Below are 26,545 nucleotides of genomic sequence, written 5' to 3' on the forward strand. Positions count from 1 at the left end.
TTCTCATATCATTTGTGCTTTCAGATTCCAGGTTAAATATGAAATAAACTTTCATATGGAAGTAGAATTAAGGTAACACCGAGGGTAGAATTAAGGTAACACTTTTCTTTTCTCAAATATTTGGCACTTTCTGCTCCCCAAAAAGAACTCACTAAAGTTATGCAATGTTAAGGTTTCAATAAATGAGTCATTTTTAGTCCTTGGGCATTTGGAGAAGCATTTGAAAAAGCTTCTTCAAAAGCTCAATAACAAGATTAGAGGAATCCAAGTTCAAATGCTCTGAAGGTCAAACTTGAGGGGTTTGGGGGGATGGAGGGTACTGCACAACAGCAAGGGTTGACCCTGCTCTTCCTTTACCCCACTTTACATATTTCATCAGGACAAATAACTGAAGTTATATAGCAAAACAAAAAAACTGTTCAAGCTGATAGATGCCAACACCTTTTAAGCTGTAGCTGTCTGAGCCAACCAAATCTGTGAAATAGTTTGCAAGAGTAACTTTATGTTACAGAATAAGAAAAAAAAAACCCCACACATAATCTAGACTAGAGAACCACAAAATTAGCTACACATGCCCACGTGGCTTTGAATCTGTATTTCTTAAAATCAGAAAAAAACAGGACTTTTATCTGGCTTCCTTAAAAAGCAGCTCTGTTAGTGTAGCAAGCTGCTTTTGAAACTCAGGAAAGCCTTAAAAGCACATGAATGTTTGCTGTCCAAATAAAACAGAATAAAAAACCCCTCTAGTTGTAGAGAAGCACACACCTAAAAGAAGTAGCTCCCTGGAACGTGGCCAAGATAATAAAACTCTTAGCAATTTGGAGTGATTAACTTTTCTGCACCAATAAGTCCAGGGACATAATGTCTCTGTGGTGCTTAGAGTTTGCAAATCAATAAATGAGCTCCATTATGATTTCTGATTTTTCCTTTGTTCAGGATATTTTATTGGCAAGAGTAAGAAATATAGCCATTTGCGTTAATTCTGAGTTTAAATATGTACCAAGTGGGCATGCAAATTCTCACCCACATCATCAGCATTAAGAGCTTCAGCAAATCTGTGTAATACCCAGTAGCATTATGGAAATGGATTTTACAAGGGGTGGGGGAAGACAAGAGAGAAGAACAGTTGGAAGGGATTATAAACAAGCATGAAAGCAGGCCTTCTAATAAAAACGAACTCTATGGAAATTAACAAGAGCAAGAGGAAATAATGGCATGGGTGCAGTAAATGCAGGCTCTTATTACCAATCAAACCTAGAGGAGCTGAATGCATTTCTGCCTCTTCTTCACTTTGCTTTCGTTAATAGGTCAACTCAAATAGGCCAACTCACAGAATTTCTGTGAACATTTGCTATTAGTTTCATGAGAGGGAAACTTTCCACTTACAGATTAATCATAGATAGGAAAATGTGTTGAAGTCATTGTGCAATAAGATTCCTTTGCAGCAAAGGAAAGCTTCTTGGCAGCACTACAGTGGGGTAACTACTGTAACCCACATGCTATAATAAGGATTTCCAATAAATATAGAAGGCTGCAAGGAGCCTTGGGGGTATGTTAACAGGTAGTGTCGGAGGCAGTGCAGCAAGAGATTGTTTGGAAGGGAACAACTACCTAAGCAAAACCAGCAGGAAAGTCCCAAAAGCAGTCTGAAGCTGCAAGGATTGTCTCATCTCCCCACTTTCAAGAGAACACCTGTTTCCTCATGGGAGTAAATCACTGAAAACTTGCAGGACTTATATGCACTAAATAAATAGGTTGCACTAGCACCAAAGCAGTGTCAGCCCCCCCCCACACATTGTTTCTCGCCCGCCTGCTGTGAACACTAACTTCCAAAATGCAAACCTGCTTCACAAACCGAAAACCTCAACTGGTATTTCAGCCTCCAGCCAAACAAGAACATGATGTCTCAAAACACGGTCTTTAAAACAAAACACCGCCATCAGAGTTTTAATGGCCACTGCCTCCACCCCAACCTCAAATCAAACCACAAAACCTAAGGGAGGAGGCATTAAATGGAAGAGCCAGTGTGTCAGTATTTAAAGTTTTTAAGTAGAGAGAACTATTTTAAATTCTTTGGCCTAAGTGTTGTATGTTTAGAAACCAAAGACAGCATGAAAGTGTTTCTGGGTGGAGTGGGGCATTCATTTTGGGAACAAAGGAAGCTTCTACAGCACATCTGATGCTCACACTCCATGCACTTAAGCCTTCCCTTCTTTCCTGTCCATCCACCTGGCAAATCGGAATGGCTGAGGAATTTGGAGACCAAAGGCATTCCAGGATTGGGGGAGAAGAGACGGAAAAAAAGGCAGCTTCCTAAACTTGCAATTATGAGCTTCAATGCCCAAATCAGAGTGCAGACAGCTGTAGACAGATGCTAACAGCTCAGGTAACATATGTATGATATTGCTCCCATTTAGTCATGGATTTGCACTTCTGTGCCATCCAAAATACTGAGACACTGTGCTACCTTTCCATAGCCTAGGATGGCAGTGTGTGCTCATTTCAGCATTGTGATCAGCTCAGCTATGTGAACCCCAACCCTGTCCTCTTCCTTACAATTTGCTACTTGCAAGTCAGAGACTTTAGAGCAAGGGCATCAAAGGGATGGACATCTCTATGTGTCTCTCACAATGAACCTGATGCTGGAGCCAGACTTGTTTCCCTCATAAAGGAGAGTCAACAGATGAAAGGATGGTGTTTCCTTACTTTTCCTTACCCACCAATGCTTCCCTTCAAATGCACCCTGGGTTTCTGTATTGATCAATAGCTAGGCTCCTAGACCAGAATTAAGTCCAGCTGGGGAAATGTCTAATGGGTGGATTTACAATAGATAATTGACAGGAATAGAAGAGGTTAAGCACCACTATCTCTGCTAACCCTCCTGTGCAAATGAGTCCCTACATTTCAGCAAATGCAGATTGGGGAAATTGTGTTTCGTCAGGATGGAGCCCAACACTGAGTTAAGCTAAATGTGCGTCAGCAGATAAGTAAATATAATTTATTCATATTGGGGGTTTTTTAAGTTGAAGACTGCAGAAAGTGCTGTTCTGGTGAAGTTCTTTAAGCCTTTCATCCCATAGCAATACTTTTCTGATCTTCAAAACAGCCCAGGAAGCTAGTAATTAGCAAAAACAAGCAAAATCATACAAAATATTAATCACAGATGTCCAGTCTCTTTTAGACCACTTCAGACATGCTATAGGATTTGGGAGCTGGGGTGGATTATGCCTGTGAGTCCCCAGGCATTGTGTTATTGTATCTAGAAGACTGTCATCTGTAGTAGAAGGAACCACGGAACTTGTCAAATCATTCTCTTTATTAAGGTAATAAGCCTGACCATGCCTCTTAGAAATTATGTCTAAAGAGTTGGTGAAGAACAGATGTGTTGCCACAGAGGCAACTGGCAGGTGATGCTCTTTCAGAAATGGGTAAACCTCCTCTAAACCTGGCAGGATATGCATCATCCTAGGGGTGGAAGAACCAGTTGTATCTTTGTTTTAAATCAAGTGGAAAACAGTGGTACTTCCCTGCAAGCTTGGCTCCCTACATTGATTACATGCAGATTTAATATAGTATGCTGCTAGTGGATTATATGCTGCTGTGCCACAATGTTTGCCAATCACCTAGAATAAAACCCAAGTCAATATTGGGGAAGGTAGTTCACTAGTATAAAGGTACTATAATTTGCAGTCAAGGTTACAGAAAGCAGCATGACAAGTCAAAGAATTATGCACAAGCAGCTTCTGTCATCGATGCTTTAGATGCACTGCAGGGAGTTGGACTAGATGAACCTGGGGTCCCTTCCAACCCTAAGATTCTATGATTCTAGAAGAACAAATAATCTTCTTTATTTTTAACAATAACAACTCCTGTATAGAGGTTTTTGCCCTGCAACTTTTAGCTCCCATCCCCTTGTTATTATAAAAACTAAATTTAGGCAAAACTAGTTATTTGTATTCCCAATTAGTTTCCCCTGCAAATCTGACAGCGCTGCCTGGAATGAATCTGTTTTACTCTTTTGAATTAATAGTTTATGTAGGCTTTCTGCATACACATACAGAAAAGCAACCAAAAACAATGTCATTAAGAAAAGGGGAGTGGCAGACAAAAAATGCTGTTAGAATTACAGAGATGGGAAGAGCCCTCATTGAGCATGAAGCTGATAGTGTTGTCTTCCAAATATCAGATGCATGGTGCCAGTTCACTGGTAAGTCCCTACAAGACGTGTCCATTCACAGTGCCAGGCCACAAACATCTTCAAGGTTGTACTTGTGAGTAGTGCAAAGGCAAGGTTGTAAACAGAAACAACAAATAAATCCTGCAAAACACCTGAAATTCACATGCTGTACCTCTGCCAACTGAAGGTTTTTCTGCAACCTATAACTATCTCTTTATGTACCTTAATCCCTCTATGTTTTACAAAGCCACAATAATAAGCTTGTTTACCATAACCTTGGAGTGAACTGAAAGTTAACAGAGGCTTTCAAGTAACAGCTGTCCAACAGGACAGCTACCACAAAGCGGGCTGCATCTAAAATCAATAGCCTTGTTGCAGGAGATCTAGTTGGCTATAAAGAGTCCTTGCTGTCAAAGTGCCTCAGCAAAACCTTGCCACAACCAGACACTAATGCCTCCCTCTAGGGAGTCCTATAAGCTTTTATCATTCCTCTGAGGATATCCCCCCATTTGCTTTCCCCAGAGGCCTTGTGTTGTTTCTGCTGACCATGATATTCAGCACACAGCTTCTTCTAATCCAGTAAATGTCATCTCTATTTCAGATACGGAATGAATCCTAATCAAACAGCGCACTAAAAATATGTCTAAAAGGCATAGACATCTGGGTGCTGCAACTGACCAGCCTATGCAGGTGTTGTGGTGATTTCAGGGTACCACAATTAGGTGCATTTCCCCATCCCTGCTTTCAGTAAATACAAGAAAAGCAAGCAAGCAAACAAACAAACAAACCACCCTGATGCTGCCAAATTGCATAAGGTAATCAAAACAATGCATTAGAAAGAGGGTTTTTATTAAAAGTTGCCTAAAACAGAAGATGGATTCTGGGTCTCAAAACAGGTGGCAAGTTTAGCACAATGGGCTGTTTCCAATTAAGTTCAACAAAGTAAAGCCATTAAAATTAATGGACCTAAGTTAATCAGCTTCATCCATTTCAATGCGTATGCTCTGAGTAGGGTTATCACTGGATACAACCCACAGCTCCTTTATAAGGGTCACATTTATTTGGATAACATACATTAAAAGGTTTTGCTTTGTTCTGCAGATAAAGTGAGAGAGCAAGGCCAAACCTATGACAGACCTAGAAGCAAAAGCAACAACAGGAACAATAACCCACCCATCTCCCAGCTCATAGCCATGCAATCCATTCCCTTTGAATCTTAGGTACCGTATCTTAAGACTTCATCCAATTATGAAGTCCTGCAGGAATTCACGTGATTTCATGCATGCGATTCCAACCGCCTGACTAGAAAAGAAACTGATACTTCCCATTCTCACATGGAAGTAGTTAGGTCAAATGTTTCATTGCTACAGATTAGGAAGCACTTTTATAGAACACTAAAATTAGCACTTTCAGACTATGATACATATCCCCAAATGCCTCAAACTGTATATCCAGATTAGCTGCATCTAGAGATGTTATATAATAAGATGTTTAAAATGTTTAAGCTCAGCACTATTAAAAAAAGGGTGAACAGGTAGTATGTATAGATGCTGGTACTCTGTGTTTTGTACAGTTTTATGACAACCCTTATGAGAATTTTCCTATAGCTTGAAAAATCTCCCCAACATTTCTAAAATCCTACTTTTCTTAGCCTGAAAAATAGCATACAAAATATGAGCAGTTTCCAGTAAAAAAAAAAAAGCTTAAGGTAAGTGTTTCACACAACCAAGTGTGTAAGATAGCTCAGCATTTATTTAAAACAAGTATTCCAGTCCAACTATAAACTCTTGTCTTCTATTGTCTTCTATTAGAATGACAAAAGTCCTGCAGCATCTTAAAGATTAACAGTCCACTGCATCCCACCATGAATATAAACTGGCCAATTTAGAATTTCACTTTGTATGCCTGATAAAGGGGGCACTGGTCCACAAATGCTAATGCCATGATAGACTCATTACATTTGTAAGATGACACAAGATGGGGTTTTTTGTCCTTGTTGCGACTGAATAAAACGGCTACTTCTCTGGAAATGGAACCATGGATGCATAAATGAGCTCAGGAATATAGCCAAGGAAACCAACGAAGCTAGGCCTGAAATAAAATTACATGTTGGTTTTGACAAGCCACTCCAGGTAAATGACATCGCTACCATTTCTATATCTATCCCACTAATACCAAATTCCAGGTACCTTGTCTTTTTATCCCTGCTAGTATGTCTACTAATATATTTCTGAGATTTACCGAGTACAAATAGGATCTCTGCTGGAAGCTGTCTTGTACGAATTCACAATCATAATTCTGCCAGCCTTTTTATTCATCCCATCTGGATGTATTTTATATTGCTTTCTCTGGTTTTATACAAGAGCTCATTCAGATTAATTGTTAAGCAGAAATATTTTGGACATTGGCTCAGTCCTCCAGTATGTTTGTGCCATGCTCTCACTTTTTGATAAATAGCTTTTGTTAGGGAAATATTTGTTCATTCTTTGCTCATGTAAGGAGGATGCAGAGATTGACCCTCAGGTCAAAATCATGTGTTGGTTGCAGCAAAAGAGAAACGAAACAATTAGATTCATAAATCCAGTACATGGGGGTGGGGATGGGTTGGAAGAGGGAAGAGCAGTGATACTGTTAGCCCTGGGCTTTGTGGCAGAGGTCTAGGGCCATGCCAGCTCAAGCATCACCCAAATGAGTAGGAAAGGCAGGTGGCAACATCCCATTTAAAAATGCGAGAGAAATTACTTGGTTGCAGGAAGCCAGGACATAGATGCCACAACCGTCTGTGTTTGCCCAAGGTGCCTCTGGACTCCCATCTGGGGCCCACCAATGCTCTGAAAAATGAAGATGGGAGTGAGAACTCATGACTGGAGCTGGCTCTCATCTACTCTGCTCCCACTCCTGGACTGACAGTTTCCAAGAAATCAGAGGAACAAAACAGAGCCCCTGCTCTTCCCAACATCACCAGGTTGGTTGGGTTGGTTGGGTGGGTCGGTGGGGAGAGAACGGAGTAAGCTCAGCATCTGCCCACCATTCTCTCCTCCACACTCACCAAGCAGTGTCAGGAATGGGTTTATTACTCTTCCTTGTAAGTAACATGGCAGCAAATGTACTGCACTGAAAAACAAAACAAACAATAAAAAGGAAACCCTTCCCAACACCATTTGGTAAGCTTGGGGCAGAACAGGGAGCAGAGCAACCAGAGTGGCAGGGGAGGGAGAGAAAGGTATGAGCTTCATGGGTGAACAGAGGACCTGAACTCCAATGTTATTTCCATTATATCATACTGGTGGGTTGAAACGATTCCTTCTCTCTGTTTTATATTCTGTAATGATCTCACTGCCAGTAATATGTGGTTCTGGGTAGAAATTCTGCCTCCACATAGAAAAACCCACCTCCCCCAAACCCACCAGCATGAATAGGGAAGCAGAGCCACATGGAAGGAGGCCAGACTTCTGTTTCCCTTACAACCATGAGTCACTTCTGGCTATACATGCCCAGCATAATTCAGCTGTAACTTTGCTTCCCATTGCAAAGTGGGACAAGATACAGATTTTGCCTATTAAATCGACCCCCTTTGATGCATTCACAATCATTTGTTCTTTTCTGAATGCTAGGTCTCCAAACCTAAAGGACAGTTGTGGATTAAGTCACATTCATAAAGGTTTATGACAGTTCTGCTGCGTGCAGTTCTAATGCAGCATTTGTATTTAGATCTCTCCCAGGTCACATTTTAATTAGAGATGCCCAATATGGGTTTCTGCACCCAAAGTTATCTACAAAAAGGGTTTTTAAGAGTAAATGTGCACGGATTGATTGTGGGATGCTGAGTCTCTAGAGAAGCCAGAAATGACATATTATTAGAGAGACTCTCAGCAGTTGTGAATTCCAGTCACCATGCAGCCTATTCTATGCACGTATTCTCCAAAGGGACTTATTCTCATGTACCTTTTCAAAGGACTGCAACCTTAAATTGCTAAAGGGTGTAAATCAGCTTTTGTCTGCATAGTCAAATGATCTGTGGGTCACATTGGCCTGGCTCATATCACACGTTAAGTCAAACTATAACTTACTCCTGGACTGCACATACTCCCGGAGAGAAGTGTGCAACCCTGGTCCTTTTGCTCCCACACTGCAGTGCGCTGAGCCAAGGTGTGGCTTAGTGTGCTATGCACTCCGGGACTTGCGGCTAAGCTCTCTCTTCAGTAACTATGAGCTGCAGCCAAAAACAAACCTTCATGTCTCAGCACAGGATGGCAGCAGAAAGGAGAAGGGAGGAGCAAAGTGGCCAGCAGATCCTCTCTGAGAGCCCATACATTCACAAAATCCCACTAAGTTTTAGTTTTGTTTACTATGCCGTGCAAACTAGGCCATTATCTGCTTCTCTCTTTGTGTATCCCAATACCAGGGCACTTGAACCTTAGGTGAAAAGCAGGAAACTATAATCTTAGCTAGCAAGTCTATGATTAGATGCATGACAATTCCCTTAGTACACAGTTTTAAAGATATTATTATTATTATTTATTTATATACTAAACTTTCCCTAAAGGAACACAGGATGGCATGGATGGTGTACTCCTTGTATGGTGTACAGGCTAGCTTGTGAGGTAGGTTAGGCTAAAAGATTGGAGCAGGCCAAGTTCATGTTAACTGAACTGAGCTAATTGTTGAGTGGGAGGTTTGAACCCATATATTTAGTAAACTTGAATCTGCCACTCTTTAGAAAATACCATGCAGTTCCTACTTCCTACTCTTTTACCCTTCCTTACAAACTGAGACATACCTAACTAGTAAGATAGCTCAGTTGGTTAGAGCGTGCTGCTGATAATGCCAAGGTTGCAGGTTAAATCCCAGTAAGGGACACTTGCACATTCCTGCATTGCAGGGGGTTGGACTATATGTGCCTCAGCGTCCCTTCCAAGTCTATGGTCTATGATTCTATAAGAGAGAAAGGGGGCAAACACCATAAGGACACAGAAGTAGAAAAACCCCCTGAAAATAAATGGTTAACTGTAGCAGGAGACAGGGTGGCTTGTAGGTAACAGCAACAGAGGGGTCAGATAGTCGTGGAGGTTTCTGAACACGCAAAAGAGAAATACAATTCCTGAAATACCATTCCATGATTCAAAAAAGAGATAACCAGTTACATTTTGAAAGTATCTAGGCAGGTTTAGCACTCCAGACTGTGGAAACTGTGTCAAAAGCAAGAGTAACCTACTGAAAGGATGGATAGTTAATGCAGCTGAGAAATTATCTGGATCCTTCTTTATTCCATTAGTAGTTTTCATCCATGTCTGGGAATACCATAAGCGGATTGCGCAAGCATTATTTGTCCTTGTAGCTTCAATCCCGATTGGAATTATCTCTATACCGTTGTATCAAATGAAGATTACACACTTTCTAGGGCTAGCTGTAATGCCTTCTGCTCAAAAGCTTCCCTATCACATGACAGAGAAAAGCGCTGTATTTATTTATTATCAATAAATAAGAAAAGGACACTACAGCTGAATTTAGAAAAGGCAGATAAAACAGTGGCCAGTTACGGTCTTCAATGTATACCCATGATTAAAATGGGCCTAACAAATGCTCCCTAATATTTACAAGCATCATCATATACAAGAGGGAGGAGAAAAAAATGGTGAAACTTAAAGGCAAGGACTACAGTATAAATCTGGGATGGCCAACCTCTGAATTATTTTTCCAGACAATGGTTTGGGGTCAGAAATACATTTTGCCATACCATCTGACCCTCTCACAGGTGTTCTATAGTCATGTTTGCAATGTTTAAAGGTAAAGGTAAAGGTACCCCTGCCCGAGCGGGCCAGTCTTGACAGACTCTGGGGTTTGTGCGCCCATCTCACATCTATTGGCCGGGGGCCAGCGCTGTCCGGGGACACTTCCGGGTCACGTGGCCAGCGTGACAACGCTGCTCTGGCGAGCCAGAGCCGCACACGGAACGCCGTTTACCTTCCCGCTGGTAAGCGGTACCTATTTATCTACTTGCCCCCGGGGGTGCTTTCGAACTGCTAGGTGGGCAGGCGCTGGGACCGAGCAGCGGGAGCGCACCCCGCCGCGGGGATTCGAACCGCCGACCTTTCGATCGGCAAGCCCTAGGCGTTGAGGCTTTAGCCCACAGCGCCACCCGCGTCCCTTGCAATGTTTAGCTCATTTTAATTCAAATCCCAATTAAAGCCCCTTAAGCGGGAAAGTGGGGCTAGAGTAAGAGAACGCCTCTCTTTTCCCATCTAGGAATTTTATCAGAAGCTTATTCCACTGCACTTTCCTGTTACATGGAACGTGTAACATGATCTATTAATTAACTGCAAAACAAATCTCATTTTATTTGCTTAATCCTGCAAACCGATCAAATATGTAGCAACTGACAAGGAAAGCAGCCCACCAGATATGCTGCCATACAACCTCTGCTCACGTAAGTGGGGCTTGGACAGGAACACTGCCAAAGAGTGTGGGCAAAGGGAGAATATACTTGGTTGAGCCTCTCATGCAAGGAGAGAAGTTATATATTTAAGGACCAAGTTATATGTTACACACAGATGCTGGTGATGAAACCCCAAACGCTGTTTTTTCCCCCAAAATGAAAAGCAGATACAGTAAAAGGTTTTGAGTGGAAGACTGGTAAGGATGTTTGTTTGCTTTCTCCTACTAATCCTTTTAATCCTAAATGTACCTTCATGTCCCCCCCTCCCACGGGATTCCAGAATTCTGGGATTCTTATAAACATGCTTTTGGAACTTCTTCACAAGGAAAACACAGGGGTGGTTTTTGTTGTTGTTGTTGTTGTTGCTACTGCTGCTGTTTTGGAAGTGGGGAGGTTTTGGCTGCAACTTTGCCATTTATCTAGAATTATCCACAAACACAATAGGACTTGTACCACCACTTTTCCACCCATCACCACAACCTTTCAAGGGTACTTTCCATTACAAAAAAACACCACACACATTTGTTTTTCATGTATATTGTGCATCTAAGATATCTCACATTAATATGTGCAAGCCATTTAACAAGTATACATTACAACGCTGTAATTGTAGCCATGGGAGAGTTGTCTTACATAGCGGGATTTACGCTAGCCTATAAAGAAAGGAGAGAGTGAGAGTGATAACAGGTGCCAATTATCCTTAAATCCTCCAGTAGGGGTTCCTTTCACCTTTCACTAAAGAAAGCTGCAATATTACTTGTAAAACTGTTAGCACAGCTTTTCCTCCCCCCTCCCACACAAGCAGTGAATGTTTCTTTAGACACTCCTGAAATAAACACTAAAATTCCTATGGACACCATGTAAGCAGTCCTCCCATAGATTTCTCTACAACAGCCCACAAGTCAACTTGAAATCAATATAACCTTCAAGGTGTGTTAGTAATTCAACGGGCACTTAAATCTTTCACTATATTGAAAGGTATAGAACCTAGATATCCCTATTAACAAAACTGTCAGCAAATGCCCTGGGTTTCATTTTAACTGCAGGGCTTTGTGGAGGGGAACCTGGTGATGACACAATTTAGTATTTAATTATAGGAAGCACATCCCTCAGAGGTCTTATTTAAGTGGCACAAAAAATATCTTATACAGAAGTTATTCACCTACTAAACTGGCTTCATTTTCCTCATTCAACAAACCTCAATCTTTTTGCTAAAATTGGCTTTGCTATCACTATTTTCTTTTCTTTTTTTTTAGTCAAGTGACCTGCATTCAGATGATGCCAGACAAAAAACAAAAAGTGGGTGGTCTAAGAAGTAGGTACATAACAGAACGGCACATAACAAGGCAGGCTTTATCAATCTGTAGATACCAACCCTGGTTTTAAAGACATTAATATCTTTAATTAATTTCTGTTACAACAACTGTTTTAATAGCACATAAGATTGCAGTAGATTACACAGTTACGCATTATTTTAAAATCAGGCTTATGTAAGGCAGAAGATCGGGAAATAGGCTTACTGCTGTCAAATAAGAGGGAAGGGGGAGAACCAGTGTAGTAGTTACAGTGTCAGACTGAGAACAGGGATACTCGGGTTCAAATTTCTTCTTCACTATTAAGCTCACCCACTGGCTGATCTTGAGCCACTCAAGATTTCTTGGCCTATCCTCACAGGATTGCTGTGCAAATAAAACAGATGGGTGAAACTGTATGAATACCTCCCTGAGATACTTAAAAGCAGGGCAGAACCAAAAAAAAATTCTAATAAATAAATAAATAAATAAATAAATAATAAACACCATAGGTAAAACTGGCCATAATGTGTGGCCAAGACACAGGATCCAGCAGGGATCACAGATAAAGTTTCACCTCACATCTCCACCACACATTTAAAGCAGTCAAAGAATACTGCTTTGGAAGATAAAAATGGTATATAAATGTATAAATCAATCTTTATTGCGGTCAAAGACCAGAGAGCAAAGTTACCAAGAAAGGTAAGCAATTTGCAAATAAGCAAATTGTTAAGGGTGCTAAGAGTTGTTAAGAGACCTGTCACAGAATTACAGTTCCTAACAAGCTCATTGGGTGACCTTGGGCCACTCACCATCTCTTAGCCTAACCTAGCCACAGAGTTGTTGTGAGGATAAAATGGGGAGGAGAATCATGTACACCACACCTTGAGATCCTTGGAAGATAAAAATGGAATATAAATGTATCAACCAATCTTTATTGCGGTCAAAGACCATAGAGCAAAGTTACCAAGAAAAGTAAGCAATTTGCCTCCTTGGGGAGGCATCGGAGGAAGCGAAAGATCTAATCTCCAACACAGAACATGCTATACCACACACACAAAGTATCTTAACTGCAAGGTTATGAAATGGCTGCATTGTATGAAAGAAATAGAGAATATGAAGGAACTTACACAGTATAATGTCCTTCCATAAAATTCACTCAGATACGACAAGAGTGTGGCTTTGCAATTTAAATACACTCTGAAATACCCAAGAATTTGTCTTACACGCAATAAATTTATATAATTCATAGTTATGAAATTAAATGTATTTTACTCTAGTGCCTTCAATACACATGGCACTTTACCAAGTAGCATAAGCAAGAGAGACAGGCCCTGTCCCATGGAGCTTACATTCTCCTTTTTGTTGTGGGTCTTTTGGTTGCAAATTCACATTTTTTCCCCTTCAAGAAAAAAAAAGTGCTGCAGGAATCTACCGTAATCTCTGACCAGTGCAGTTTCTATTACATTGCAACGCTGCTTGTGGGGATTCTTTAATCAGTTCCTTCCTGTGAAGGGAGAGAAGAGGTGAGACTGCAGGACCTTTCCTTTAGCAGAGTGAGGTGGGGAGCACATCTGAACAAGTGAGAATAGCTACAGGCTATGACTTCATTGTCAGGCTGTGTTGCATAGGGAGGACATTTTGGAAGTTTATACCCATAATGCATCCCATTCCAATAGCCTGCTGAAAATTAGATGCTTTCCAGTATCTCGATTCATGCAGACTGGCATCGATGGGAGATGTATGATTGCATTAAAGTGTAGAGATCTACTCTGTAAGAGAAATAATCTACAGTGGTACCTTGGGTTACATACGCTTCAGGTTACATACGCTTCAGGTTACAGACTCTGCTAACCCAGAGATAGTGCTTCAGGTTAAGTACTTTGCTTCAGGATGAAAACAGAAATCGTGCTCCGGCAGCACAGCAGCAGCAGGAGGCCCCATTAGCTAAAGTGGTGCTTCAGGTTTAGACCGGTTTCAGGTTAAGAACGGACCTCTGGAACGAATTAAGTACTTAACCCAAGGTACCACTGTACAGGAAAACACAGAATCTGCCTGGGAATTCTGGATAGTAAAGAAGAGAGCATGTGAAAAGAAGAATAAATTCAAACTAGGGGGGGACGACACCTGAAAATATATGTTAATAGGCTATCAGGTGATCAAATAAGATGCCACGAAGGGGACAGGCTTGTCTGACTTAGCAAATGGGAGACTGAGAGCAACATTCCCTTGAACTATATGTTAACTACAGTAATAGAGATTACAGCAAAATAAGGAACAAGCGATTAGAAAACACAGGAAATGTTTTATTCCAGAGGGTGGTACCCAAGTAGTAAGGTAAAAGGTAAATGGGTAGTATGTCCCATCAGCACAAAGATCTCCACTTGTATAACTGGACTCCCCCCCCCTCCCACATATGCCCTGTACCATCTGCATATCTGCTTTGAAGAGTTGGAGAAACCCCCTAGAACAGATTTAGGGGGCATGCTGGGGTAGGAGAGTGGGGGGATGGAAATGTTCTTCTGGTCAGTGGAGAGAGCAGCATACAGCAAAGAGTGAATGCCTCTTCAGCAGACATAGTGTCAGATGACCAAACAAAAAGAAGAAGAGGAGTATTTCCCCCTGTCTGGCAGGAAGAGACAGGAAACTCCCTCCAGTCACCAGACTTGGCCTCTTCAATAGCAGTAAGAACTTGTCCAGAGGAATATCTATACAGTATCTACTTAACTGAAAAAAACCCATGCCTATTTGCAATGAGGAAATTGATAAATCCTAAGTAACAGAATAGAACGTAAGGGAAAAGATGAGAAAAGGCTGCAGAAAGTAGTAGGAAGTCCTGACTGTATTACTGGAGTAAACCACACAAATTCAATACACCCTATGTGCAGAATAAAAAGCTAACCCAGGGCAGGTTCAACTTGAAGAGTGGGCAAATAGGGATGTAGAGCCTCTGTTAGATCTACGGTTTATATTCTGTGAAAGAGATGGATAAGCCTTGGCTTGCTGGTCTGTGTCCCAATGCTTTGTGTGTTGGGTGAGGGTCCAGGCAGGAATCCAATGATCCCCAGTTGAAACCTATAGGACGTTCAGGCTGCTTTCCAAGCAGTAAGAGGAACAGGAAGCTAAAAACAGAGGCACAACACCTGGGAGACCCAAGAGAGTCCCAGCTACCGCAGCTGTTGTGTTCAATCTACTGCAGGGCCTACCTTCCCTGCCTCTCAGTATGTGAGGGAAAGCAAGTTTCCCCCACCTAATTCTAACTAAGAGCTGATGGAAGGGGGTCTGTGGCTTCCCTGAGGGAGAAAATAAGAAAAAATAACTATGCTTCTCAAAAGAGAAGAGTCTCTGTACCCAATAATGGAGAGTACAGGAGCAGGATCTCAACTGCAGGGAGGTTCTCTCCTCTTCCACCTAGAAACTGAGGGGGGGAAATCCTTTTCTTATCATATGACCCTGCCTTCTGAAAAGGAGTTAACCCCTTCCTGTATGCTCCACTGTGCATACCTCACTGTGCAAGAAGAAATCCTTGCAGTGATTGCACTGATCCTTTGGACGCAGCGCGAAATATCATCTTTGGAATGGCAGGATACAACAGATGATGAGTTATTCTTCTTTCTCAATTGCTGTCTGAGTGTCAAGAAGAAATCTATAAGAATACTGTAGGAAGAAGTGAATATTGCTTATCACTGTTTCTCCTCCTCTTTTCTATCAATTTGCTGCACTGATAATGTCACACAGAATATTGGAGCAAGAATTCTCCATTTTGCCGAGTTCCTTTTACACAGGAATTGTATGTCGGTCAGGAACATCAATCTGGTATTGTATTCATGCTTATGCTATAGAACCAGCTCCTCTGTAAATAAGAATTAATAATGTCAAGTATTCAACATCACCTAAAGAATTCTGGGTTTGGCACAATGGATAGATATATAATGTACCATTGCAGCATATTCAAAGGCCCAAAATAAAAGGAATTGGGCATGGCGCCCCACAGCTCCTTTGGGGGGTGAGGGTAAACAGTGCAATGTCATGCCAAGCATGTTTCCATGGGAATTTGGAGAAAAGGCCATTTGTCTGACTTTTGCAGTTGGTATGCATTGAGAACAAAGTGGAATTAATTCATCTAAAGGGTTCAATACATCATGCTCATTGTACATTTTTGCAGCTTGTCCAAAGGACTGTGGTTACAAATTCATTTTTCCGCTCAGCCTCTTTAAACTTGTTCCACTTGGTGCTCAATGCACGGTGGCTACAAAGCTCAGTATTCTGGGAGAACACATTCATCTGTGCATTAATTAGCAGCCACCCAAATTTCAAAGCTTGTAGACAATGGCCTACAATTTAGAAAATACCAAAAGCTGCTTCCCTTCAAAGCTGACCTTCAGAGTTGTTGTTTTTCCTTTCACATATACATATGTGCTCACTGTGCATCACCTTGGCCACACATATTAATGCTCATGGAGAAGAGCCATAGCTCAGTGAAAGAGCATCTGCTTTGCATGCAGAAAGTCCCTGGTTCAATACCCCGTATCTCCAAGTAGGGCTGGAAATGTTGTCTGCCTAAAACTCTAGAGAGCTTTGGCCAGTCAGCGTGGACAATACTAATCCAGACAGACCAACAGGAAGCTGTTTTATTTTGAATCAGACTATGTTTTTGCACTGTTCTTTCCTTAGGCACGCTTATCACATACTAGCACTTTTCACAAAGCAAAAGCCCTATTTGGAGATTGGGGGTGGGGATGGAATAAAGCATGCAGTGAGCATGAATGGCCTCCACCGCCAACATCCCTGCGTGTACCTGCCCTGCCAGCTCCACTGGACCTTCCCACGCTGAGCGGGAAGGTCTGAAAGGGTATTCTAAGCACATTTGGTGTAATGCTATTAGAAGCCTTCCTGCAATCAGGAACATTGCATGGTTGGAGTTCCGAAGAGCACGGAGGATTCTAAACGCATTCAGCTGAGCACACAAAGAATCCCGTTTCAGTTCTTCCACCCAATGAGCAGGAAGGTCTGATTCTTTAGCCTGAAGGGATAGGGATGTTGGCAGCAGGGCTAGTGCTTGCTGCTCTGCTCCTCCCTCAACACATTTTCAGGTGAATGCTTTAATAGGGCTAAAATCACAGGCTGTTAGCTTATTATTTATGCAGGGTCATTTATAATATTTCTTCCTCATGGGCACAGAAATCAATGGTCTCTTCTACTGGACATTAAACATTTCACCATGAAAGTCATACCATTATTCCAAAAGGAGATAATACATATACTCAGCTTTTTCTTTGCCTCTTTTGTAAACGCCATGAGGTTTATTATTATCATTATTCAGGGCAACTGTTTGGCTACATCTTTTGTAATTCTGTATGTAGTTGATGTTGGTTCAAAAACCTATACAAATAATACCAAATACCAAAGTACAACTGCCAAACAGGCTGAGCAAACAACATTAGTTGCTCCCCACCCCTGTTTCTGAAAGGGATAGTTCCATCTGAGATGTGGGAAAATGAGTTATAAAAGGGTTGATTTTAAGCCGGGATTAGTGAAACATGACTCTAAGACAATCTGGCACATGTTGTAAGTCAACATTCACATGCAGGTTTTGGTAAGCCAACACCATGGTGAAAACGTTTACCGCAAGTCTTCATACCAAACAGTTAAGCTACACACCCGGCAAAATAAGTAATTCTAGGACTAAACTGCTGCAGTCGAGAGACAGCAATTTTTAAGCTTACCCATGTGAAACAACAACAATCAAACCACCCACTCAGCACAAACTAGCACATTAAGGAGAAAGCTAATGTTTATTTTACATGGAGGAATGTTAAAAATGTGACACAAACACATGCACCCCATTTAAAACTGCAAAATTGCACAGTTCCAAAAAGACTTTCCAACCTAATTTTGGTGTATGTTTGTAGATCAACCCTTGGTCAATGTCATATTTTGGAAAGCCTAGCTTTTCAGATACCATGCTGTCCAGTTAACTTGGAAGATGTAGCAACCAAAGAATAGATGGGTACAGATGACCACTTTTGCTATATCAAAATTGATTCACAGCCAATTAAGGAGCAAGAGGCTCCAAGATTAGCCTGAAATTCATGCTTCAGACATACCGTATTTTTCGCTCTATAAGACGCACCCAACCATAAGACGCACCTAGTTCTAGAAGAGGAGAACAAGAAAAAAAAAATGTTCTCTCCCTCTCTGCGCAGTTCCCCTTCAGCCAAGCGGCAGGAGAAGCGGAGCCCTTTCCATTTCTCCTCCTGCTTTGCAGAAGGGGCGCTGTGCAGCTCCCTCTCTCTGCGAAAGCAACGCGAAGCCTCCTGAGCACAGCGGGAGCGCACCAATCCCTCTTGCTCTCCTGGCTTCAGCGAAAGCTGTGCAGCCTGCATTCACTCCATAAGACGCACACACATTTCTCCTTACTTTTTAGGAGGGGGAAAGTGTATCTTATAGAGTGAAAAATACGGTAATTAATCCAGGTCTCCACTGGTGGTTCTGATTCAGCCAGTCATGCTGCTGTCAACAATAAGAACAGTAGGTCCTCGTGCTTGATCACTAGGTTTGTGTCAATTTCCAGCACTAATAGGGCTATGGATTGGTTGGGCTTTAATTCCAAGCTTATTATGCAAACAAATCTTTCCCCAGAGTTTTACACTGTGTTGCAGGCCCACCATGCATGCAAAAAGAACCATAATTCCAACAGCCTTTCCAACATAATGGGGACAAAGTCTTACTTATACTAGACAGTTGCACTGGGAACCAATGGCAGCGGAGAAGGACCTTAAGGCATGCCTCTTGAAGGTGGATAGAGATTGTCTTTAATGTGTGCAGGGGACTTAAGCTTGCCAGGTTTGTGTGTTTTTTTTGTGCAGCTGCCTGTGCTTGCAAGAGACACAGAACATACTCACTTATTAAGTTGGCACTTCAAAGCACACGTCGAGGTTTGGTTGAGAAAACATCACCTCTGAACCTTCCAAGTCTACAAGTTCCTTAGAAAGCTGTAGTTGGACAAGTTGCAATGTTTGTGATACTGGCAAATGCTGAGCCAAAGTGTAACAAATACCAAAAGGTATCTGGTTAACTGCTAGCCCCAGGAGAACCATTTCGCTTTAAACTCTCCAGACAAGGCTCTACAGTAACTAGAAAAAAAAGGGTGCCGCAATTGTTCCTGGATAGTCAAGATGAAGAACAGAACACCTATTTTGCAACAGAGGACCTTGAAATGCTTATTATAAGGAAATGTCCTGTGATCTTTAATTAAAAACAGAATCACAGCAAGAGATGCCTGTTGCTCCAAGGGGAAAATGTGCCTTTCTCCTTAGGTATTACGTCTTACACTTGCTTATTTTTCAAGCCAGGATACAATCTCCTACACCTTATTTTGGTTAGATGAGCACTACTAGTCAACAGCATTTGCTGAGATCTCATAACTAACATTTATCTTCTATTAGAAAAACAGCATGTCAGTGAAATATGTGTGGGCAGGATAAAATTAACTATATATAAGAAATGCCACCTTGAAGTGGTTTCAATAATTTTTTCATTACTGCTTTTGTTCTGTTCTTTCAGTTCCCCTGACCTCCTTAATAGTTTTGTAACAGTTAAGAGGGAATCAAAGCAAAAATTTCACAGGGAAAAGAGAGATTTGATAATTTTTTATATTATTATTATTATTAGAAAACCAGAAGTTTTCAAATTTTACTTTTTAAAAGGAACAAGTGACTTCAGCATAATCTCTCTTAAAACCCCAAAAGACTGATTACTCAAGGCTTAGCTAGCCTAAAGATGAAAGAAAAAGCAAATACTTTTATTCTTAGCAAAAAAAGAAAAGGGGGGTGTTAATGCAATATGGAAACAGTAAGACACTTTTTAAAAAAATCATTCAACAGGTATTCCCTGCAGTGATGATGGACCACAGGAAATCTCAAGTTCTATGCATACAGCAACTCTAATTTTACTGCAGAAGAGTAGGCAACACCTCTGTCACTCAATCTGCCACTCCAAAAGTACAGGGAACCAAATAGCAGACACACACCTTTGAAATGATTTTGTATTAAAATCTTAAAACAAAGCAAACCTTCTTCATATTTTTGGTATATGAGGTAAGAAATAAAAGGAGAAATGCAGGGCAGATACTGCCATCATTAAATTATCCTAATTTCCCATGGGCTTAAATTAAAGTGTGTTTTCAAGTTATGAAGTTTCTTAACATACCAAGAAAGCACAAAAGTAGCTGGCTAACACCAATTATTAGAATCACAGAATTGAGGGGGTATCTATTCTGGCTTCCTCTTCCCCAACAGATGGCTGTTCAGCTTCTGCCCGAATGCTTTCAGCAAGAGATCTTACCACCCAACTAGGTAATTGGTTGAACTGCTCTTGCCATGAAGACATTTATCTCATTGTTCAACCAAAATCTATCTTTCCATAATTTCAGCCAATACTCAGAGAAAGAGTATTTACCTTATTCTAACCAACTGCCTCTCAGATATTTGGAGAGCGCTATCCTGTCTTCCCCCTCAGTCTTCTCTTCTCCACGTTGAATATACCTAGTTCCTTCAACCATCTCACAGGATTGTTTTTCATACTATTGATCACCTTTTATGATCATCTCTGAACCCATTCCAATTTGTCTATATCCTTCTTAGTGTGAAAACTAAGGTTCTACTAATGAAGCCTAAAATCACATTAGTTGTTTTGGTAGCTGCATCACACTGCTGGCTCATGGTCACTTTGTCATCTGCTACAATCCTGAGATCATATACTACTGGAAAGTCACGTATACCCCAACCTAGCCAGGTGAATTTGCCTAGATGCAGTACTTGTTAGTTGCAGCCCACCTTCCCTTCTATCAAGATCATTGTATTACTTTCTTCTGAGGTGTTAGCTATCCATCCCAGTTTTGTGTCATCTGTAAATCTGATGAGGATTCCTACCTGCCTTCTAACCTATTGGTAAAAGGATTAAAGATTACTAGACCCAACCTCCCTCCTGTTTGATGAGGAACCATTAATGAGCACTCTTGCATATGGTTTTCCAGCCAGCTGTGAATCTACCTGATGGTACTAGCATGTGGCCCACATGCAGTCAGTTTGCAAGCCAAAAGGGGCTTTGTCAAATTGCCATGTTGAAATCAAGTTAAATTACAATCATGGCATTCCTACAACCTACATGATAAAGAGATTAGTCTGACAGACTTTATTCTTGAATGCTGGCAAGAAGAAGAGGAGGAGGAGGGAGGAGGAAGGAAGGAAGGAAGGAAGGAAGGAAGGAAAAGTTATGCTGGCTCCTACTAATCACTATAGTTGCTTATATATTTCTTACAAATTGACTCCTCTATAATCTGTTCTATTACCTTTTTAGATATCGAAGTCAGGCTGACCTGTCTGTTAGTTTCTCAGCTCTTTGAAAGTTGGGACACTTGCCCATGGTACCTGTTCTCCAGGATTTCTTAAAAGATTATAAAAAGAGACCCTAATAGTACACAAGCAAGTTCCTTAAAATGCAAGTCATCTGGCTTTAAAGATATGCACTCATTTAAAGAAGCTAGGTACTTCCTGGCCAGCTCCTTTTCAATCTTAAAATGAAGTCCTACCCCCATACCAGTTATGCTACTTATGTAAGGTTGCACCCCTTTTTGGAAATAAAACAGGGGCAAAATAGGAATTTTTGCCTTCTCTTCATCATTTGTTAACATTTCACCATCCTTACTGAACAACTTCACATTAATTTTTGTGCGTAATTGTGTCAATCCTTCTTTTACTGGATACTGGGGGGAGGAGGGTAATCTCCTGTTATCCTGTACAACAGGTAGCCTAAGCAAAAAGCAGATATAGCCACAGACATCCGTATAAGTTATCACCAGCTGGTAATAAGCCTGCATTGGGTAAGTGGATCACATTCTGTTTGAACTTGGTGCTAATTCAGATAAATAATTTGCTGGAAAAATTTCAGAATGTGTGACAAGGAGTCACTCCTTTGTGGAATGCAGCTGCCACATTGGAACATAATGGTTCAAGGGTTTAATTGCTACTTGGCCACCAGAGCATTTCCCCACCTCCAGATCATCAGTCAAACCCGTCACTACAATCAGCAGGAAGAAGTCAAGGCTACCTGGTAGCCTATTAAATAAATGGCTTCCGTCAACTTCCTAATGAGCAGGTTTCAGCTGAAAAAACCCACAACTCTGCTTCCTTCACAGATTCAGTGTGGAGAGAGAGAGAGAGAGAGCTTCCAGGGGTGAAGGCAAACCACTACATTAGTAGCACTACATTAGCAACATGAGCCTGGGCAGTGTGTATGGAGGTCCTGGGCTGCCCAGACAACAAGGCCCCCTTTCTCAGGTTTGCTGATGTGGTCCAAAGGAAAGCAGAGCAATATGTTTGGCAGCAGCTTGGCTGCAGGAGTTGCTGGAAGGAAGCATACAAGGTGCCATCCAACAGTCTTAGGGGCTCTACTCCGGATTTGTGTAGGGTTTACTCCTTAGCCTTTTCTTCTCCTGAAAATATCCTGCAAGGCAGTGAAGGTTTAGGGTAAGTGTTCCTTCTCTTAGATGGGCTATCTTCCCAGGCTGATGAGTCCCATCTGCCCTTAAGCAGACAGAAAAGGATGCTAAAAAAATAATTTGAGGAACACATTGCTAAAAACATTGAGACATAAGATGTCAAGACAAGGAGCTCTTTATATTGTTATATGGCTCAGGAGTTGGTTAAGTTGCTCAAAACAAAGAGTAGGGATGAATGGGCAGTTCTCTGAATGGAGAGTAGAAGTGGACTCACCCAAGGTTCAGTATTTGAAACTCTGCATTTTAACTTCTTCATCATCATCATCATCACTTATATCCTGTCCATCAGGATGGGCTTCCCCATGAGAATTAGGAGTGAGAAGTGAGGTGGCCAAGTTTGCTGATGATATTAAATTCTTCAGTCATTAATACAAAAATAGTGAATAGCTCCAAAAGGATGTCTTCAAACCAAGTGAATGGTTAAATGGCAAATGCAGTTCAATGTATACAAGTGTAAAGTGAGGCATGTTGGGGCAAAATATATTAATTTCACATATGTGCTCATGGGGTCTGAACTGGCAGTGACAGACTAGGGACAAGACCTTGGGGTCATAGTAGATGATAGCTCAAAGCAGATGCCAACCCAGTGTGTGGTGACTGTGAAAGAGAAAATTCCATGCTAGGGACCATTAGGAAAGGGTTTTAAAATAAAACTGCCAATATCATCATGCTGTTATACAAATCTATGGCAAGGCAGTATTTGGAATACTGTACAGTGGTACCTCAGGTTACATACGCTTCAGGTTACATATGCTTCAGGTTACAGACTCCGCTAACCCAGAAATAGTACCTCGGGTTAGGAACTTTGCTTCAGGATGAGAACAGAAATCATGTTCTGGTGGCGCGGCAGCAGCAGGAGGCCCCATTAGCTAAAGTGGTGCTTCAGGTTAAGAACAGTTTCAGGTTAAGTACAGACCTTCGGAACGAATTAAGTTCTTAACCCGAGGTACCACTGTACACATTTCTGGTTGCCTCACCTCAAAAAGGAGATTATATAGTTGGAAAAGGCAACCAAAACATTAAAGGGAATGGAGCAACTCCTGCCTGTGAAGAAAGGCTGCAGCATTTGGGTCTTTTTAGCCTAGAGAAAAGGCAAGAGGTGACATGATATAATTTTATAAAATTATGCATGGCATGGCGAAAAGTGACAAGAGAAAAGTTTTCTCACTCTCTCATAATCCTAGAACTCATGGCATCCAATGAAGCTAAAGGCTGGAAGATTCAAGCACAAAGACAGTACTCCATAGCACATAGATAAACTATGGAATGCAACCAAGATAGTGTTTAAATTCATGGAGGAGAGAGCTAATAACGGCTACTAGTTGCAGGTGGCAAAGTTTCTGAATACCAGTTGCTTGAAACCACAGGAGAGGAGAGTGCTCTTTGACTCAAACGCTGGTTGTGTGTTTCCCACAGTAATCTGGTTGGCCACTGTGAGAACAGGATGCAGGACGAGATGGGCCATTGGCTTGGTCCAGCAGGCACTTCCTACATTCTTCTATAAAGTCAGGGCTTCCTTCTTCCCGCATCCCCTAAATCTGCTCCAGAGTCCCCCAACTCTCCATAGCATATTTTGAGGGTGCTTAGGGGAGAAGAGAGGAAAGTGAAGTCTCTGTTGTGAGAGTGGAAATCCATTCTGCTCACGTACAGGCAGCATTAGACGCAACCCTATATAAGACACTGCTTGTTATTTGCAAATAGTCAATATGAGCATAGTCCATAGACACATATTTTGAAGAAAGAAAAACTTGGAAGATTAACCCCCTTAGATAATGAGGCAGGGAGAAAATGCTGTTATTTTGATACATGAAGTTAAGAGGAGATGATTAATAGTGTGAACAACAAAAATAAACCGCAGAAAAGACTCTCCCTTTAATCTGGAGGATTATCTCAGTACAGTAGGTATGCTTACCTATGTGCCATTTCTTTTTTAAATAGAAAATCACATTCCTTTATCTTTTGTAGTCATCATACACACAGTCACATGACCATGTTTTCAAGTGTCCAAAAGAGCGGAATGCTAAAACAGATCATATGTAATATTTTCAAGAAAAAGATCCAAACAGCAATAGCTGCCATAAAGAATTTCTTCACTGATATCAGTCCCCAAATCTCTTTAACTGAAGCTCTGTAGGGAAATGGTTTTAATGAGATTTAAACCACAGCTGAAAGAACCTTTTAGCTGATGAGTAATGCAAAGGAAGCAAGTAACAGAAGCATCACAAAGCCAAAACCCATTATACAGCAGTAACAAAGACGCATTGTTTAAATGGGTAAGGGGAAGTAAAGCAGCCTTGAGACAGATGGATGATGTGGCCCTAATGACTTTTAAAGTGCAGAAACTAGCAGCAAAAGTAGAGACACGAAGTTAATAAAGAGGCTAAGCAGTGTGCAACGCACAATATCCATTAGCTTTGCCAGACTAACACCAAGAGCCATGAATGGCTATTCCTTTAAGCGGTTGCTTTCAAGTGCAGTTTGACAGAGGCCAGGCTTAGCAAAGCTGCCCCCATCCTTTACCCTCAAAGCAGCACTAAGAGCCCATGCCTGTAACCGTCCATTAACAGTATGCACCTTTTGTTTTGGGGCATTGTGAAAAGAGAGTACTCCATAAAGGAGGCAAAGCTAAAGAAAATCATTATGCACAGTGTCCTTCCCTCACCTTTTCCAGTCTACCCCTGTCACAAAGATAACATGGTGTCGACTGCATGATGGATTCGCTCTGCCTCGTAATCAGCGGCTCCCATTATTGTTGGCAACGATTTTGCAGATGCCCTTTCCTTACATGTATTCCCAGTGCAAATGTGATCAATGCAGAAAGGGAATAACATAATATTTTACTGGCACTTGTACTCTGCTGTGTACATCAATCACCCTGGTTAAGAAGAGGAGCAACAAGTTTCACCAGGTTAAAATGTTAAGCATATACCACCACCAGTGATGCCATTAGGCAAGCCCTGGGGCAAAATTCCACAGCACTCTTCAGCAGAATGAGTAGGAGCACCCATTACTATCAAAACAGGCCCCATAAGAACATAATCTAAAATTGCCTAACTGCACTACTGTATCCTCTGCACATCTAGATCTACTTTTAAACACATATGTTCCTCTTCCTAGTTATACTTCATTCATTCTATTAAAAAGGAAAACATGAGTGATGTGATGGGAACTGATACTCTTATGCTGTTATAAGATATAAGGTGCAACATGATAGCCAAATCTAATCCTCAGTAGGCCAGTATAATAATAATAATAATAATAATAATAATAATAATAATAATAATAATGTTAACCATATTATGAACAATTCATGAAAACAAAATACTTTGGGCACTCAGCTTACTGAGAGATGAAGAGCTGAGAAACCAGCTAATAGAAGTTGTATAAACAGCTGGGTAAAGTGGCAAAGAGAAAGAAACCCTGTGTCCAGGTAAGATGATTGAAGATGGTGAGGTTTGGCAGAGCTCTACAAAACACATTCCACACAACTAGGGAAGGACTATAGCTCAGTGGCAGAGCTTCTGCCCTGCATGCTGAAGGTTCCAGGTTCAATCCCAGGCATGTCCAGATAGGGCTGTCAATGTCCCCTGCCTTAAACCCTGGAGAGCCACTGCCAATCAATGTGGACAACTCTTGAGCTAAATGGACCAGTGGTCTAACTCCATAAAAGGCAGTTCCCTACATTCCTAACAGTAAAAAACAAAAGAGCACTAAGTTTACTAGACAGAGGCAACAGTTGCCTCTTATTCAGTTAAGCAGCATCTAAAGCAAAACCTTTCTATTCCAAGCACTGATCAATCCATATATACAATGGATTCTTTACGACCAAAACTACTTCAGGACTGTAGCTGTGAGTTATTGACAAGAAAAGAGAGAATATAGTCCTAGATCCAATGGCAATCCTCTCTTTTTCATGAGGTGCCCCCCCTTTAATGTATCGTGGCCCTCTTTGTTTGACACTGGTTTATGCATTCCATGCATGTATTAATTTCAGGGCCTTTTTTTATCTCTCTGTTAATATTCTGTACCACCATAACAATTATTAGGTGAAGGAAGAAGACAAAACTCCCTCAATTTTT

At 41.3% G+C, this 26,545-nt stretch overlaps 1 protein-coding gene and 1 long non-coding RNA gene across 2 annotated transcripts in view; one reads left to right on the plus strand and one right to left on the minus strand.

Annotated features, from left to right (window-relative positions):
* MGAT4B (alpha-1,3-mannosyl-glycoprotein 4-beta-N-acetylglucosaminyltransferase B) overlaps positions 1-26,545 on the minus strand; it is a 78,586-nt gene that overhangs the window by 48,839 nt on the left and 3,202 nt on the right. The gene's annotated exons all lie outside the window — the stretch shown is intronic.
* LOC309526108 lies at positions 16,914-19,943 on the plus strand. Its single transcript, XR_014216671.1, has 3 exons — positions 16,914-16,998; positions 18,548-18,703; positions 19,792-19,943. It is a non-coding gene; the product is annotated as an uncharacterized lncRNA (long non-coding RNA).

Source organism: Podarcis vaucheri (assembly GCF_965113315.1).
Source record: "Podarcis vaucheri genome assembly, chromosome: 2".
Classification (NCBI taxonomy): domain Eukaryota; kingdom Metazoa; phylum Chordata; class Lepidosauria; order Squamata; family Lacertidae; genus Podarcis; species Podarcis vaucheri.